Here is a 17,063-nt window from a genome sequence, read left to right on the forward strand (position 1 = left end):
TCTATGCCCTTATTTCATTAAGATGTATTATTTTCATGGAGGTCTGAAAAAAAGTCATTGAAATATTTATGAAGAAATGTCTTTCCTTTTGCATGTTTTGAGCAGTCATTATTCTGCTAGGAATATCTATTGAGCATGATCAGCATTCAAAGTTCCTTTTTAAACAAATCCAAAATATTTCACCATAATACTAAAAACTCCATAACCCAAACCTGATAATCCTCTATCAAAAAATTATTGAATGATCCTGATTATGGAAGATTTCTGCCAAAAAATAGAATAGAATACAAAACAGCTACAGAAATTATAAATCAGAATTGACCTTGTGGACCATTTGGTTAATTTTTCATGCTATTTTCCCATGTTTTTATGCCTCATTATTCCCCCTGACTATGGCTTTAAATCTGTGCCCAAGGCCATAAGAGTGAGTATGAAATAATGAATCTAGGTCATGTCAGTGGACAGGACCAGACAGAAAATCTATGTGAAATGAACCCAATTTAGTAGAGTTTTCAGCACGTTATATTATTGAAAGCTATGAAAAAAAGGCAGTAAGTTACAATTAAGTCACATTCTGACAAATTAAATATGGAAACTGGTTGCTCAGTACTCTCACTCTCAGCAGATGGCTAAAGCATTGCCAGACAAGCCATGTAATATTCTTTTTTATTTGGTATTTCCAGATCCTCTGAAAGAGAGGTCTTTACTACTTAATACAAATGTGCCCTGTGGAAGATTTTCCCCTAAATGGTTAAGAAAGAAAACTGTCTTCTCTGAAAAACCAAGCCTTTGCTAGTGGTACTGAGAAAATGGCCCTCCAATTATCTGAACATAATTCCAAGAACCAGCACCAAACTTTGGATAGTGAGCCTTGTGCATTATCTAACAGCTTGGTTCATTCACCTATTTCAAAGCACATATTTCTTAGAGAAGACAATATTTTGTCCTAGTTTATTATAATATTGCATAAATCACAGGAGATTACTTTAAAGAAAAAAGGCACAAACACAAACGAGGCAAAAGGCCTAAGCAGTATTTTGCCATGTATTCTATATTTACACAGCTATATTATAAAACACAAAGTATGCAATTCCACAACCCTCAAAAGAAAAGGCAAGTGATCTGGTTTTAATTTTAGGTTTTCTACATTTATATCTGGGAACTGTATACTTCCAGGAATTATGGGTTAAGTTGGAGGAGAAACAGGAGCAATTTGCTTTGCCAGTTTAAAATAGAGTTCACTGATTTCAGGAATAGTTTCTTTTTCACATGCTGAGACTTCTCCTGAGGGAATAGCTCACTGATACAGTAAGGACAACAGCAGCAAGGTGTCTTCCTACACTGTAAAGTCAGAACAGTAATGACTAGACATAAAAATTTTTAATTTAATGCTCTGAAAGGACAAACATTTTGAAAACAGGTTTCCAAAATACATCTGCAAAATAACTTGTCCTTTTCTTTTATTCATTGTTCCATGAGACTCATGGCATTATTTTTTTGGTTGCTCAACTCCAGGCACAAATATTTTCCTGCCTAAATAACTGGCAATTTTTTTGGCAAAAAGCATAAGCCAAAGCCAGTGTGGAATGGATCTCCAGCATGGACCCACTAAAACAGTGCACTGCATCTCTGCAAGTGAGAGCAGCAGTGAAATATTATAAACATCCTTCCTCCTGATCCAGTGTTGCTCCAAATGTATTTAGATTGTACATGAGGTATATGATATTCATGGTCAAAGCTCAGAATCGTTATTGTATGTTTTTCAAAACGTATGAATAAGTTAGCAGCTGCTAAATTCATGGCTTCTGTGCCTAAATTGCACTCTATACTTCTTTTGGTACAAATAATACCAGTGGCCATGGTAGTTCCAGTGGAATGGAAAAGCTGTGGAACAGCGGCTCTGGCAGGAACAGATACAGCAATAAGACCACGATGTATGGAGGGAGCAGCCAGCACTGGGCTTGCTGCACAGCAAAAAGCAGAGAGAGTTTCTGTAGGAAATGGAAAAACACCAGAAGAAATATCTGTTAGCAGAGAGCAAAGAAGGTCAGCCAGGGCCTCTAGGATCCCTATTTATAAGAGCCTACCCCGAGTTCTCATTTGTGAAGGTGGCTGTTTTTAATAGGAATGACAGACAAGAGTCAAGTCATATCACACAAGGAGATTTGTGTACACAAAAGTATCTTCTGTGCTTCCTTTTCTTTTTCCCAGAAAGTTTGGAGTTTTGAGCTATGCAAGATGGATGAATGAGGACGTGGTCTTGTCTTTGGAGTTTACACTGTTCAGATTAAACTGAGGCTATTTTCCAAAAGCATGTGTTATGTATTTAAGAGAAGTTCACTGTGGGGTGATAGAGATCAACATTTTTTTTCCTGGAAGAAGCTTTGTTTAGTTTCCATTAAGTAATGAGCTGTTAAAGGATTTGCTGCTACAAGGATCTGAAAAAAAGACACCTTAAACACGCTACAGCGAAGTATTGTCCTGTGGGACAATTCCATGGTACAAATTGGTGCCAGTAGGCATTCCATCACTGAAATATCAACTAGGAATAGCTAAACACTGAAAATTTGTTCCAGAAACATTCTTGAGAAAATTGTTTTCCTGAAATACATAATCATGCTTATTTTTTTACATTCCAGTGTTTTTACTGGTTTGGTAGTCTTGACAGGAGGCATGAATCACAAACTTACAAGCAGACAGCATTTTGCATTCTTTTTTGTGGAAAAGTTGGGCCATAATGTTTTTTGCAAGATAGACCAAGGCAATATGCAACATGAAGATTACTTATTTGAGTTTCATGTATATAAACATGAGAAAATTGGATACTTCTATGGTTACAGCTATAAGAACATTGTGTCAAAAATATGTTCTTTATTCCTTACTTAGCAATGTAGTAACTTATTTTATATAAACAATTATTTTGACTGAAATACTCTAAGAAGTGTGCATGACTGAGAAGAGAGGGGCAGTAGAGTCAGCTGAATTTCATTCTGAGGAATTGTTGGTCAATATACCACCCACCCTTTATACTTCAGAAAGTTCCTCTTTGTTGCAAAAAGATAACCAATGTCAGCCCATATGAAATTTTTCTGAGTGCTCAGTATTCACAATTCAGTATCTGAGTTGTTTGCTCAACTTAGTTCCTTGATATTGTTTCCTCTTCCTGACCGGATAGCCTTCCGGACTAAATTTGTTTCAAATATACTCCATCTCATCATTAAACTAATCTCAATTTCAAGTCCTACGGTCACTTTCTGCAAACATATTGTCACAACAAGCAAATAAAAATGAGTGCAAGTATTTGCTGGGAAAAGGATGAATATTTTCCTATAATGCTGTTGCATTGCTCCGATCATCCAGTCTCCCGTAAAATATACCAGCAGTAAAAAAGTGATAAACAATTGGCCAACACTTATCCACTTATTTAGAAACAGTTTCTTGGTGAAGATTTGTGATTAAGACTGTGCATGTGTCCTCAGCTGTAAGACAGGATATGTATTTTATCCAGCCACACAAGAAGATCTCATCCTTAGTTCCTACTTGTGGAAGTAAATTGGGCGTGATGCCAAGCCACAGCTCCTTGCACACGCACTGTTCTCTGAAACCAAGTCTGTGAGGAGCTCACAGCACTGGCCTTGGGCTTACAGGAATCTTGTAGGGCCATAACAGCAAGCACGAGAACCAGCCCCAAACACCAGAACTCCACATATGCTTACCTAGAATTCTATTTGCTCCAGCCTTGAAATCCTCAGATTTCAAGTCAAACAAACTGCAGTGAGCTACAGGCTGACAGAAATAAATCTGGCTGGCTTTAGGTTTCCATTTCACTGGAATAGCTTGGCCCTCAAGACACTCATAGGGAAGACATCAGGTTTCAGGGCTCCATGCTGACAGCCTAGCCTTCCACACTGGAACAGTTTTCAAGCAGTTTGAACAAATAACTTTGCAAAAAATATCCAGATGAAAAGAGCTCTTCCTTGCCAGGGCATCACAAGAAGCATGGTAACAGACCCAGTTCCTTTGTGCTGGAAGAGCAGAGCTCACCAGCTCAGCTTGTGACACTTGTGTAATGGGAACAGTGCTGCTAATTTACCCATTTGCACAAGGATTTTCCTGGGAGACCACCAGGAAAACATCTGCTGTGAAGACAATAGACAAGTTCTACACAAATTTAGTTCAGGTCACTCAGTATCACTCCAAAATCTCTCTGCAGGACAAAAACACAAGTATTACTTGTAAAAGGGCCATGAGTATTTGTACAAAGTATGGGACTCCTTCATCTCTTGGCTGTTCTAAGTGCTTGCCGACTCACAGGATTAAATCTGATATTCATAAAGGAGACAACCAGGAGCTGAGATCTCTGTTTCTGCTTTGAACTGGGGTACACAACTCCATCCTCCAGAGACAAAGTTTCAACATCTGTCAAAAAAGGTCTGAAAGTACTATTTTTCCCTAAAGGGAGAATTACAAAGTGAATTAGTTAACACTTAGAAAGGGTTTAGGGTTTCAGGAAACTAAGTACCATGGAAATGCAGGGTGCTGTGATCCCTTTCTAATGGAATATTTTATCATCCAAAAGTAGCAATTTCCTTACAAGTCAAACTTTGTTCCAGTGTTATTCCATGATATCCTTAAAAACAGACACCATAGGTTTTTCCTTGCATTTCTTACTTTAGCCAGACAATCCTCCACTCCTGCTGCTTTGAAAAGAATTGAGTACAGTAATGGTTCTTCTTCCACCCTACAGAACACTTGAAGTTTTGCACTTCACACTTGGGCTCCTGCTGTAGAGGAAGTTCTAACGGTGACAGCAATGAAAGGAAACAGCCCTTCCAAGTTGTGAACTCCTAGGTGAGTTGCCTTTGTTTTCCAGAGTCAAAGCATGGTATGAATGTTCTAAATTAGGAATCGAAACATTCCATATCTCTCAGTACAGGCATAAATTAAAAGTAGGAGTTTATAAAATACTTCAATCCCTTAATCAACAGGAGGACACCACAGCCCATTCCACAATTTTGGTCCATTACCATTTTATGTACAGCTAGACATCTGACAAACACCCCCACATAACTGCACTTTTTCAAACAAATAAGCACTTTACATGTTGAAACAAAGATGTAAGTAGCAGGGGGCAAATCAAAACACCAAATGCAAACACTGGTAAATTTTCAGAACTTTGTGATCTTAAAAGAACTTGCATTCTGGATCCAAGCATTCTCATACTGACCTTGAGTTTACTGGATGGCTGGTGACTTCAGAGTGGATGCAATCCAGTCAGCAAATGCTCCAAGCTTCTAAAACTTAAATACTTACCTGAATTTGAAGTATATCATGAATTTGTCTTCAAACAGTAGAGACAATTAAAATGGCATTTGGTACCTAACCATTAAATTATGCAGACTTTTAAAATGCACAAGCTTATAATATTTTAATTCTATATGTTGAAGAAGAAACAAACCAACATAAAATATGTTATTTTAAATATGTGTTTTCAAAAATTCCTGTTTACTGCATATTAAGCATTTTTTTTCAAAATTGTATTATTGAGAAATAAAGCAGAAAGTAAAACTATGAATCTTCAATATTTAGCATTCATTAGTGTGATGTCTGTAATACTGTCTCTTATCACAGCAAATTAGGGGAAAAGGATGACCAATGGGAGTGCAGAGCTGAACAGTTCTGTTTCTTATCGAATTGGAGGATGTATCAAATGGATGTTCCACAGGGGTCTGTCCCAGTGCTGTTCAGTGCTTTCACTCCCTACCCAAAGGTCACATCACAGAAGAGGCTTGTGTGACCTGGGGACAAAAGGAAGTCTGGTACATTGCCAGAACTTTGGAGGTCAAGAATAGGATTCCACAATAACAGTTGTAACAAACTGGAGATACAAATGGAAAACTTTGTACCTTTTTTGACTTCTACAAGTGTTACCACCACAGTCAGGAATAAGAACCTACACAGACAGAAAATGTGGAATAGCTGAGGAGAGAGAAATTCAGATAGAAAAAAGCATAGAAAAGACAGCTGAGATCAGACATGTTCATGTCTGATCAGGGAGTTAATGTCATGCTGCTGCCAACACAGAATGTCATTCTGGAATGCAGCTAGCAGACAAGTTTGCAGAGGAACCCTTTTGCTAGAGCAGCACTGATAAGGCTTTAGCTGGATTGCTGTGGCTGTGTCAGGGACCACACTTCAGGAAGTCCATGGACTGGTCAGACACAGTCCCAAACATAGCAATAAAAATGACAAAGTGATCTATAAATCATGACTTAGGGTAAATATTGGAAAAGTGGGATATTTAGCCAAACAGACTGAGGAAAGCCTTGATAACAGTTTCTCAGGCATGTTAGAAGGCTATTTTATGGGTCTGCAGAAGTAGCAAGACAAAATTCAATAAATACTCAGGTTACATCATCAGAAACATTTTGTAATGGAAGGGTCATGAACAGCAGGAAAAATTGACTGAGGTTTTGTGCATCTCTACTGTAGATTTCAAGGCAGACTGACAATTGTCTGCCAGGAAGCACCCAAAGGTTGCTGCTTTTGCCTTGTATCAGGTGATTTCTTATTCTTTCCAGCCCTACAGTTGCTACAGTCCTGTGGTTCTGTTTGCTCTTTATCCTGTTTAATTCAAAGCACTAAAAGCTCTGACACACACCACACTGTGAAATACATTTGATTTCAATGAGCCCAGAATATGTTTCTGCTTATCCACCTTCTACTTTTACTTTCAGCTGAAGGCAAAGGACAAATTATTATTGTTCTCATTCACTCAGTTGTTTTAGTGAAATGTCAGTTTCTCAGTGATGATCTAGAAACTGAAAGGCTCAAGCCTGTGGGATGTGGACACTGTGGTCCTAACTCAGATAGAAAATGAAGGTTAAGAAGAAGCAAACACGTACTTGCTGTTTCAGGAAGTGTGTCAGTGTCTGGCAGCTTGTTCAGAAGTCTCGTTATCTTGTATGGAGAGACTGAGCTGTACGTGTTTCACTCAGGCAGAAAGACAACAGAAAATTAAATCTTGAACACTGCCATAAATATCTCCAAAACATTGCCTGTTTAATTTACAATTTCAGACGACTGATACAGCTCAGACTGAAAGGACAGAAACGATGCAAATAACACAAGAACTAAGAAATGCCAACAACAGTATTAATCTTTCTGTGGAGATTTTCTGGTAGCTTCATAAAAAAGTTGGATTGTAGGGAAATATATACTTTTTTTTTTTAACCAGGCTGAGTTTTATATCAAATGTTCATCCACAGCTCATTTGGGGCTATTATAGGGATTAGGTGAAAGGCATAAGCTGTAATTACAAGACAAACCATGCCAAGCCAACATGGGCATTGTTCAGGAAGTCATGCCAAATGGCATCCCAAGTGCACAATGTGGAGAAAGGATTTGCCAACAATTTTAATTTGTGAGAAATTGTTTCAGTATTTTGTTTCACTTTGATAGTAACATGTTTTTAAAAAATGTCAGCAAGTTACACAGGGGCTGGCTGCAGTCCAGAGGTGAAACTGTGATGAAGAGGGCCATTAGTGAAAAATGCCAAGCTCTGAGCTTCATGTCATTAATATTTATGACACAGTGTGAAGAATCTTATTTAAATGCCACTCTGTGTGTGGGTTGGGGTGAAGGAAAAGAGGGATGCTAGGGAAGGAGAGTAATAGCATTTATGTTAAAGTGTGCAGGCATCTTGACAAGGAACAAAGCCCTTGACAGACATGGGGTAGCAATAATTAGTCTAATGTTTGGATAGTTACACTTTAACTGACCTCTGATTTTAATGGCATAAAATTCTAAAAATGACTGTTCTGTCAGGCTGCCAAGTAAAATGCATTTAGATGGGTATTTGGAAACCAAATATCATTTTTAAATGATATCACCTATTATTTTGGGCAAATCGCCTGAAGTGGATGGAACTTCAAATATTTATTTCATGCCAGCCTGCTCATCCTGAAATTCTGTTGTGATTTCAGGCAGACAGTATGTTTTGTTCAGAACAGTGCTATAACTCCTACCAGTGCCTGCTGAAGTCCTGCTTCCAAAGAAGACAAGTTCCAAAGTGACAAATTCCTCCTTTGCAGAGAGTGGGAAAGAAACTGTGCTGCCCTAGACCCTTCCTGGGTCACAGGAGGTGGTGAGGCACTTTCACATCCAGAACTTCCATAAGCAATGGCGTTTGTGCACTTACTAGATTCAGATTCAGAATTTGGGTTTCTCCAGAGTGAAACTCTGTCCTGCTTTTGTGACTGTCCTGGGGTGACAATGCTCTGCGCTTTGTCACATGGCTGCAGTGAGTCCCTCTCATGTTTTTATAAAATTCACATAAGATTTGCATGAACTATGTAGGGAGTCCTCGTCTCCCTCTTTTTAATGCAAATTGTCTCCTCCTCTTGACATAAATAGTCTGTTTTATATCCTAACTTAATTCCTACAAACTGCTGTGTTTTTTCAACTTATGTTGTTATGTCAAGAAATAAATGAAGTGCACTGTACACATCATATTTTTCATGGAAATGTCTGGCATGTGTATTGCTTACATAAAAATACAGCATTGTTTAAAAAAGAGAATTTAGAGGGAGCTGGTATAAGAGATCCAATTTTTTTAAGCAGCAATTCCTTGGAGATTATTTTATTTTTCAAATTACAGTATTTCATAGGCTAAAAAAAATTCTGCTGTTCAAAACACAGAAAACCATAAAGTGAAATCAAAGTTACAATTTTATACAAAGGAACACTGCTATTTCTAGCATGAAAATATAAAATTAAATACTATTGGAATTAACTGCTGAAAATTTATTTTAATATGTGTTAACAGAAACTTGGTGGTGCACTCTGTTATCCAGGAAATGTATCAGCTTTGAAGTCCCTATCTCCTGTTTCTATTCAGAGAAGTTCAAAGCTAAGGTTCAGCAGGAATCCAGGAACTTTTAAGGCAAGGATGAATTAACTCATGTGGCATGCTGTCCTAAATTATTGCTTTGTAACTATATCCATCCAGAGTATGCAGTAACATCCAGAAGTTATGGATAGGTGATTGTACTTTGCACAATCAGCCCTGATATAAGAAAGAGCTTGGCTTCTCATTGACTTTTAACTGGTAAATAATAACTGTGGAGAAATTCATCCTAATGAATTTTAATAGAATCCTCATTAGTGGGGTATCCCCTTTTGCACTCCTCTGGCAGTTCTTTAATATATGAAAGTCAGTATGACTGACTTTCATACATTTGCCAGCCTCATCTCAGGGTGCATATTAATAAATACAAAAATGCTTCTGGCCATTTCAAAGAAACCTCAGTGGAAGGAGAAGGAGCCCTATTTGAAATCCTGGGAGGGCCATGTTCAAGAGGCAGTGAGGATCAGGGCTGACTGGAGGGCATCACCCAGTGCTGCTACACTGCAGCAGTGTAAAGCTAAAGGGGAGGCTGCCCAGCAACTGGAACTGTTTAGCTTTTAGTGAGCACTTTCTACTGAGCACAGAGATTATCTCATCTCCTTTCTACCTCAGTGCAGCATACAAACGTGTGTTTCAACACGATTATTGTTAGTGGGATTGCTACATTCACACAATTGCATCAACCAAGTTCCTCAGCATTTGGTCCATTCCCTGCGAAGAGGGAAGGTCTTTGACTTCAAGCCTAATGGGAGTGACTGCAAGCTGATCCCAAAGGTGCTGAACACTGATGACCAGGGCATCTCCAAATTGAGAGCTGAGGTGAAGAGTTCAGCTACGAAGGTCCCTGACTCCCAAGAGCTGTGCACCTCCTGGGAGGCACCGGGCCCCTCCAGCTGCCCCAGCCATTAATGTGAGCTGAGGTTGCTCAGTATTTTGCATAACCCAGCTATAAATGCATTACACTTAACTGCATAATCTCAGGGATAAGGGAACATCTGTCATCCAATAGCAGCAAACACCATCTGCTTTTGTATCACCATATTCCCACTTACTTGAACAAATGGAGCTCAAGGCACACTGGGCACTGCTTAAGAAAAAGCGAAATGTATTTAGACTTGTTACTTTGCCCCTTTGCACATTTGGAATAGCTATAATGAAAGGCTTTGCTCACAAAAGCTTTTGTTAGAGTGATTTGCTATTTGTGCTTTCTCTGCTATAGTTTCAGAATTCTATCATTTTTCTCTAACCAGCTCATGGAAACTATCCAAACTAATTATGAAAGAACTCACCTCCCATTACTTCCAACCTTAGCCAGTAGCCTACATCCTTTTTCAAGGTAACATTAGGAGTCTTTCTTGATCTCTTTATCTCCTGCCCAGAAGAATGGCTTGTCCAGCCTTCTGCTTCTCTTTGCTGGCACTAAAAGAAAAAGAAATGCAACGGTGGCACAGTATCAGGCAAAAAATCTTCCCTGGAAGACCTCTGGAATTTTGCCAAAAGAAATTTACAACTGAGTTGGTTTGAACACTTTCTACTGTTCATAATTTATAGTGACTTATTATTATTAATAATAATTTTAATGTCTGGAGGAAAATGAAATTATACTCTACTGCATTGTGGAGTTAAAGTTTAAAGATGTTCAAATTATCTGACTAGATAATTGTTCCTCTTCTGGCTTTTGACTATGACTGTTCCTTCTGTTACTTGATTAAACAGATAGCAGAGCATGTGTCCTGGTCTGAAGTAGGAAATGCTTCTTTAGGAAGCTTTGGGAAATCTATCACTTCTCTCACTACTCCAATGTACTCTAAAGGCAGTTAATGATAACAATTGATGCTGTGCTTTCCAAATTTAGCCCTCAAGGGATTGATGTGCTGAGTGTCCCCAGAAGAGTACTTGACTAGAAAATCAAACTTAAGGACTGGCATAGAAAAGGATGCTCAAGTAGGCCAAATATAAACACAGCTCCAAGAACTAAGAGGAAATTAGTGGAGAACTAGAACAGCTCATAAATCTAGAGAAACAAAAATACGTTTGTCTGGAATCTTGGAAATCAAATTCAATTTGTATCTAGTGCTTGGCTGAACTTTTCAGACAAAATTTTACAATGTTTGTCATACAATTTGTACATTTATTATAATTTATAGAATGAGTCTCTGTTTCTCTAAATATGTACAGGAACAAGCCCTGTAGTCAGGTTTTGTACATATTTGACCAATTACATCCCTGCAAAAACCCCCTGAAAGAATAGAGCATTTTATTTGAAATGCCTTTAAGCTCACAGATGAAGCTTTAAAGCAAACAGCATTTCTAAAGCCCCAAAGTCTCCATCAGAGTTCCACACTCACATCTCTGTTCTCACCACAAAAATGAAAAGTGACATCCCAAGGTAATGTTTAATATTATTTGTGTTCTCACAACAGTACCTGAGAAGCTGAATAACTGCTCCCACTGTATTTAGGAACTGTGCAATATCTGTAACATTAGGCTATCTTAGAGGTTTAGGTTATTAGCTTCTAACAGACTGGGGGTAGGAGGAGAAATAAGCTGGGAGAGATGAAATGCTACAGCTCTATTGAGTTCCAATCCAGCAAATGCACAACAAAACACTTAACTCCTAAATTATCAGAGAACCTGGAGCAGCCTCTGAAGCGAAACCCGTGTACTTGTGTGTCATTGCTTAAAACACAATGTTAAAACACATCTTCTAAGTCTGGAGACTGAAAGAAAGCTTTGCATCTTGTCACAAGTTGAAGGAAAGTAAGAATTTGTTCAAGTTCCCAATGAGCACATCTGGAATAGCCTCCAGTATTTTGCTGCCAAATTTCAGAGCCAGACACTGTGAGGTTTCTCTGGTTTTATCTGAACCACAAGCTGTGGTGCAGCACAGACATAATTGAGCTGTTCCTGACCACTCTGCCTCAGCTGCTGAAAACAGGATCCTTATTAGTGCTGACATTAGTGCAAGCTTATTTATCTCACTTTCCCTCCACTGGATTACTACCATGCTTCTCAGAATGTCTTCTCAGCCTCAAATTAAATTGCAAATTATAATCTAAATTAAATTGTTCTTCTTTCCTGGCTATCTTTGGTTTCAAGAAGGCCATACTTCCCAAACAAACAGTACCATACGGCCTTGAAAAAAAAAGACACGGGGAGAAGCTACTGGTCTTCTTTTGGCTGAAAATCAACTGGATAAAAAGGTTTCTGTCATGATCACACTTGTAGATTACCACCCTCTAATATTTTTTTACATAAATCAAAGGTAGTTAAACCCTTAGAACAGGTACTTCGAAATAATCCAGGTTGCTTTAAATATTACTAAAAGTACTTGTTGCTTTTGGGGTTTTTTCTCTAAATGAATGCTCTTTAACACAAATTTCATTAATACCTTTGTCATCAAATTATAGGGATCAGTAAACTCTGCTGAAGAAAAGGCAAGCCCGGATGAGAAACTTTAATGAATCTGCACTGGGGGGCATTAACCTCATTGCTGCAGTCTGCTGGAGCCTGAGCAGGGCCCAGCTCAGCAGCTTCACTGAGGACTGGCTGACAAAAACAAGTCCTGCAATATGGGATGTGAAACAAGTCAGGAAAACATCCTTTACAAGGCTGCATGGAATACAGGCTATTCCCCTGGATAATTTGCCACCATTAACCATTTCATTAGTATTGAACCCTTCAGGGCCTGTGAGAGCCCACGAGCACTCTCCAGTGCTGCACAGCCACCAGGGTGTGTTCTATATGCAATGTGTGCTGAGGCTGTGCCACGTGAGGCTTTTCAGTGTTTTCCCCTAAATAGAAAATTTTCTCTGAAAACTTTTTTTGCTTAAGCTCCAGGAAAGAATTATAAGATGTTTTGTTTTTTCCTTTTCATAGAAGACAAGTTCCAAAGTGACAATTTCATTCTTCCAGTGGGTAAAAGGAATTTGAACTTGCCCTAATAACTGAGTACTTTAGGGCAGTGTTCAAAAACTTTTGAGATAAAGATACAGATACAGATTATATAGAAAAGTGCTTTTCCAGACTTTTCAGAAGACTTAAGGAGTCTTTCAGAGATCACATGCAGTAGGTATCTACTCACTGGTAATGAAATAACAGCCTCTCTTCTCCTGCTGTTTGCAACTGATACAGACTAAACCCCTTTCCCTCTTTCTCTAATGTCCCTCATATTCTTTTACACCTATATTACAAAAGCAAGCAAAATTCTTTCCAGCACAAGCCTTAGGTGTATGATACACTTTTAACTGTGCTTGCTGGGAATATCAAAGCTGGCAGTGCAATCCTTCTTACTTCAGCAAGAGGAATAAACTCTTGTTTAATAGTTTGCTCATTCCTAGATGACCTCTTAGAAAAGATAAATTGCCAACTTTCTCCACTTCCAGTCACTGACATATTTGCATATATCAAATGAGAATAAATGGAAAAATAATGATTCAAAATCAGACATCAGTGTTCTAGCATAGAAAGCAAGCAAAATATAACCTATGACAAAGTAGATCCCACATATTTATAGTGCAGCTTCTGGCCAAATTCCACTGGATGACACTGACAGGCTGGTGTTTCAAATCCATGTTCAGTACATTGTGATTCATTTACTTCATCCATATGGGATCCTGAATTTTTATTAAGAATTAACAACATCCTTTTCAGTAATAAATAAATAATTAGTTATAACAAAAATAATTCTAATTTGTGACGGGGTAGAAATGGAGGTAAGAAATTCTGACTTTTTGTCTATCAAGTCAGTAAAATTACCCAATTAGACAAAAATGGCAGGAAATCAGAAGGAACTAAATCCCTACTGGTATGCAGGAAGGAATTGCATTGCTGGAAGCCCTGCTCACATAACTGAGACCTTGAGCCACCACAGAACTCAGTGTCTTTCTCTGGTTCACAGCTCCAGGTTTCCCCCCCTCTTTCCACAGCTGTTTTATGTCTGGTCTGTGCACAGCAGCCATGTTCACTAATTGGTGAGATGGAAACTGTCCTTTCCCATGAAGAAGCCAATTCAAAGAGCAAGTCTTTGAACAGGAGCAGGCTGGGTGAAACTGGAGGTCTGGCTCACACTAAGCCACTCACCCCGCATTCCTCCTGCTATCCTGGCAGCACGAGTGCCGGGACAGAGCTGATGGCCAGGCCCCACCACAGCCTGCCCGTGTCCCTTGCCCTCTCCCTCCTCCCAAAAGTGCCTGGCAGAGCACCCTCTGACTGAGAGCAGCCCTGGCAGCTGTGGGCATGGAGGGAGAAGCTTGGGGCTGCCCTGCTGCCCCTCTGCCTACGCACGCCTCTATCAGAAGGTGGCAGCCACAAAATATCAAAACCAGTTTTTCCTCTCCAAACTCCCTGCCCGTTGTTTTTTTCTCCAAACATGAGTCCATCTGCGTCTTCCCAAGCGATGGATGTGCGGTGACATCTGTGTCACTCTGAAAAAAGCATTTGTGTGTTTGCTTCTCACGGGAAGTGGGAATTGCCAAGAAATACTTGTCAAGACCCTTTGTTGATTTTCCCTTTTTGTACTTATTATTTCTCAGCAACCTCACCAATGCAAATCGGATTTAAGCTCACAGAGTTACGGAGAATAAGGTTCTTGAAGAATCAGAAGAAATATTCTTGATTCCAGAGGGTATCTGTCTTCTTCATTAGATCACATCGATAATGCGTATCTATACTGAGCTCTCACTGACATCACTGTACTTCCTGTGTGGCAGCAAAGTTCTCAGGGCTGCTCTTAAGGCTCATGCACTCTGTTAGTCACTCAGAGATATTCAGACTGATGGACACCTCTAAGGATTCCCAAGACAGCACTGGACACAGACACAAGGCCATTTCTGTGAGCTATTGTGGGACAGAAGCAGTAAATATGTTATTTTAGAAAAAGCTGAATCTGGTGGTTCAAGAAAAACAGTAACAGCTTTTAAAGCAAAATTGCCAAAGTGAAATAACACATTCACATCATTCAGATTTGGTTCCTCACAGTTTTGATGGAAATTCCACTTCAGGTGCAAATCTCCCAACAAGGGCAAAATGTCACCATCAACAAGCTTCTCCTTCATAGTACATTTACATAACTACAGATAAACCCTGGTGAAATTAGACACTCCAAACATACAGTACAGGGTACACAGGAGAAATTGACCCTAAAATCTGCTTCTCAGATTTAATTACTTTTGCAGTCATTAAGAGTATATGATAGTAAAAGGGACAGCAAAGTATCCAGGCACTGCTGCAGCCATTTCTGCTCCTGAGCCTGTGATGTTTCTGGTGCATTCTGTGCTTAGTGAGATCGCTGATGGGCACAAATCTGCACATCATATCCTGTCCTGCTCTCAGAAAGATGAAATAATGGACCACTCATTGCCATAAAACACCTGCCTTTCACAATTCTGCCTCTTTTTCGTCACTATGATTAATTTATTTCAAGGCAGCTACTAAGTCCAAAATATTTTTCTTCAGCTCTGCAAAAGATGTGGGATTTTCCTGAGGAAAACCAAGCCATGCAGTGACAACACTATTGATTAAAAACACAACACCTACCATCTAATGCAGTTTATGACTTATACCTTCTGTGGCAGGAGGGACATTATTTTGATAAAGGGAGTGATAAATTATGGAAAGAAATGAAAATCTTTTATCCAAACCTTTCAGATGTATCCTTAAAAAAAACCCCATCAGTTCTTCATTTATTTTTCTTTTTCTTTGGAGATTGCATTTGTGAGGTGCAGCTCATCCCTAACTAATAAAATTTTACTTAGACACAAGGTAATTGTAGCATGAAACATTCAAAGCGATGAGATGGGAATAAAAAGTTAACAGAATTTAAATATTTTGTCTTCTCAAGACCAAATTATCTTTTCAATCTCATTTAAAATCTGCTTTACAATCCCTGAAGTGAGAACTTCTGGCTCAACAGCCAAAAATACAGACTAATGCGAATGGAGTATAATTTCATAAATATTGTTGCTTATACACAAAATCTTCCAGATTAGTAAGCAAAGTCACAGGTTTATCCATCAAATTAAAATCTATGAAATCTTTGCTAGCAGTGGCATTATGTAGCAGGTTGGTATTATCTGAGACAGCTATCTGGTGGAAAGAAATCATCTTTCTACAGGAATGTTCTTGGGTGTTCACAAGACCTCTGTTTTACAATCACATTCCCAAAGTACTAGAAAGTTAGGGGAAGAGACAGATTTCCTCAGAGGGATTCCTGTCTCTGGGCACCAGTAGCTTTTTCTTCCAGACAGGATTACCCCGTGGGAGTTGTATGAACTTTCTTTGAAGGACACAATTTTTGCTTCAGAATAGCTCAGACTGTTCTGAGCTGCAGGTATTTTGAAAATAAAACTAGGTTTCCATACAAGGTTAAAAATATTCCCTGAGCCCTCTCCCACATCAGATTGCAGGAGCTGGACACTACTGTGCTATCAATACAGTCAGTATATTTTTCAGGAGCAAAATACAAACATTGAGTTAGAACACTTAATATAAGTTTGCTAAGTACTTTTACTTCCTTTCTTGGTCATGATTCTGAGAGTGTTTGTTTAAATGAGGAGGAAAATGAATAGATTCCCCAGACTTCCCTCCACTGCCAGCAAATACAGAGCTCACCGTCGTCCTTTGCATAACATGTGGTAAAAGGAGAAAAATTAGATTCCCCTGTTAAAATACTCGTTGTCTGTCACTACTTTACTTTTTACTTTTCCTATAAATGGATACTTATGGCCACTTCAGTTTGTACTGACTCTTGTAGAGACTTTGAGAAACATCTTCGGTGTAAATTCTGTGCTCTCATGGGCTGGCATTAATCCTGGCCTTTGCCACCAGCCTGACAGCAATGCTGAGGAGGAACAGGGACATGGCAGTCTGCTGTGGGACCGGCCTGAGGGTGACAGCTTTTACTGGGGAGGTTTGGCCAACCACAGCAAAAGAGTGGTGTTGAGAAGAGAAGGATGCCACTCCAGCCTCCCCTTTCTGCTGGGCTGTGCAGCTGCCTGGAACAGCACATAAAAAAGCTCTTTGAAGAGCAAGCTGTGCACTGTGCTCTGTGGGTAATGATCTCAGCCCCAGCACTGACAGATCAATTCCTTTCAAAGCACATTAAAACTCTCACATGCAAATAAAAAAGCTCCCTTCCTTAACTTCTGGGATATAT

General features: G+C 39.1%; 1 protein-coding gene across 2 annotated transcripts in view; it reads left to right on the plus strand.

The window, feature by feature from the left end:
• Positions 1-17,063, plus strand: part of PDE5A (phosphodiesterase 5A) — a 104,838-nt gene that overhangs the window by 27,177 nt on the left and 60,598 nt on the right. Inside the window, exon 3 of one of the 2 annotated variants that reach the window (XM_039722660.1) lies at positions 4,748-4,851. The exons of the other annotated variant lie outside the window; for it this stretch is intronic. The gene's annotated coding sequence lies outside the window, so the exon portion shown is untranslated. The remainder of the gene's footprint in view (positions 1-4,747; positions 4,852-17,063) is intronic. 2 annotated transcript variants of the gene reach the window in all.

Source organism: Passer montanus, unplaced genomic scaffold (genome assembly GCF_014805655.1).
Source record: "Passer montanus isolate IOZ18808 unplaced genomic scaffold, ASM1480565v1 scaffold108, whole genome shotgun sequence".
Classification (NCBI taxonomy): domain Eukaryota; kingdom Metazoa; phylum Chordata; class Aves; order Passeriformes; family Passeridae; genus Passer; species Passer montanus.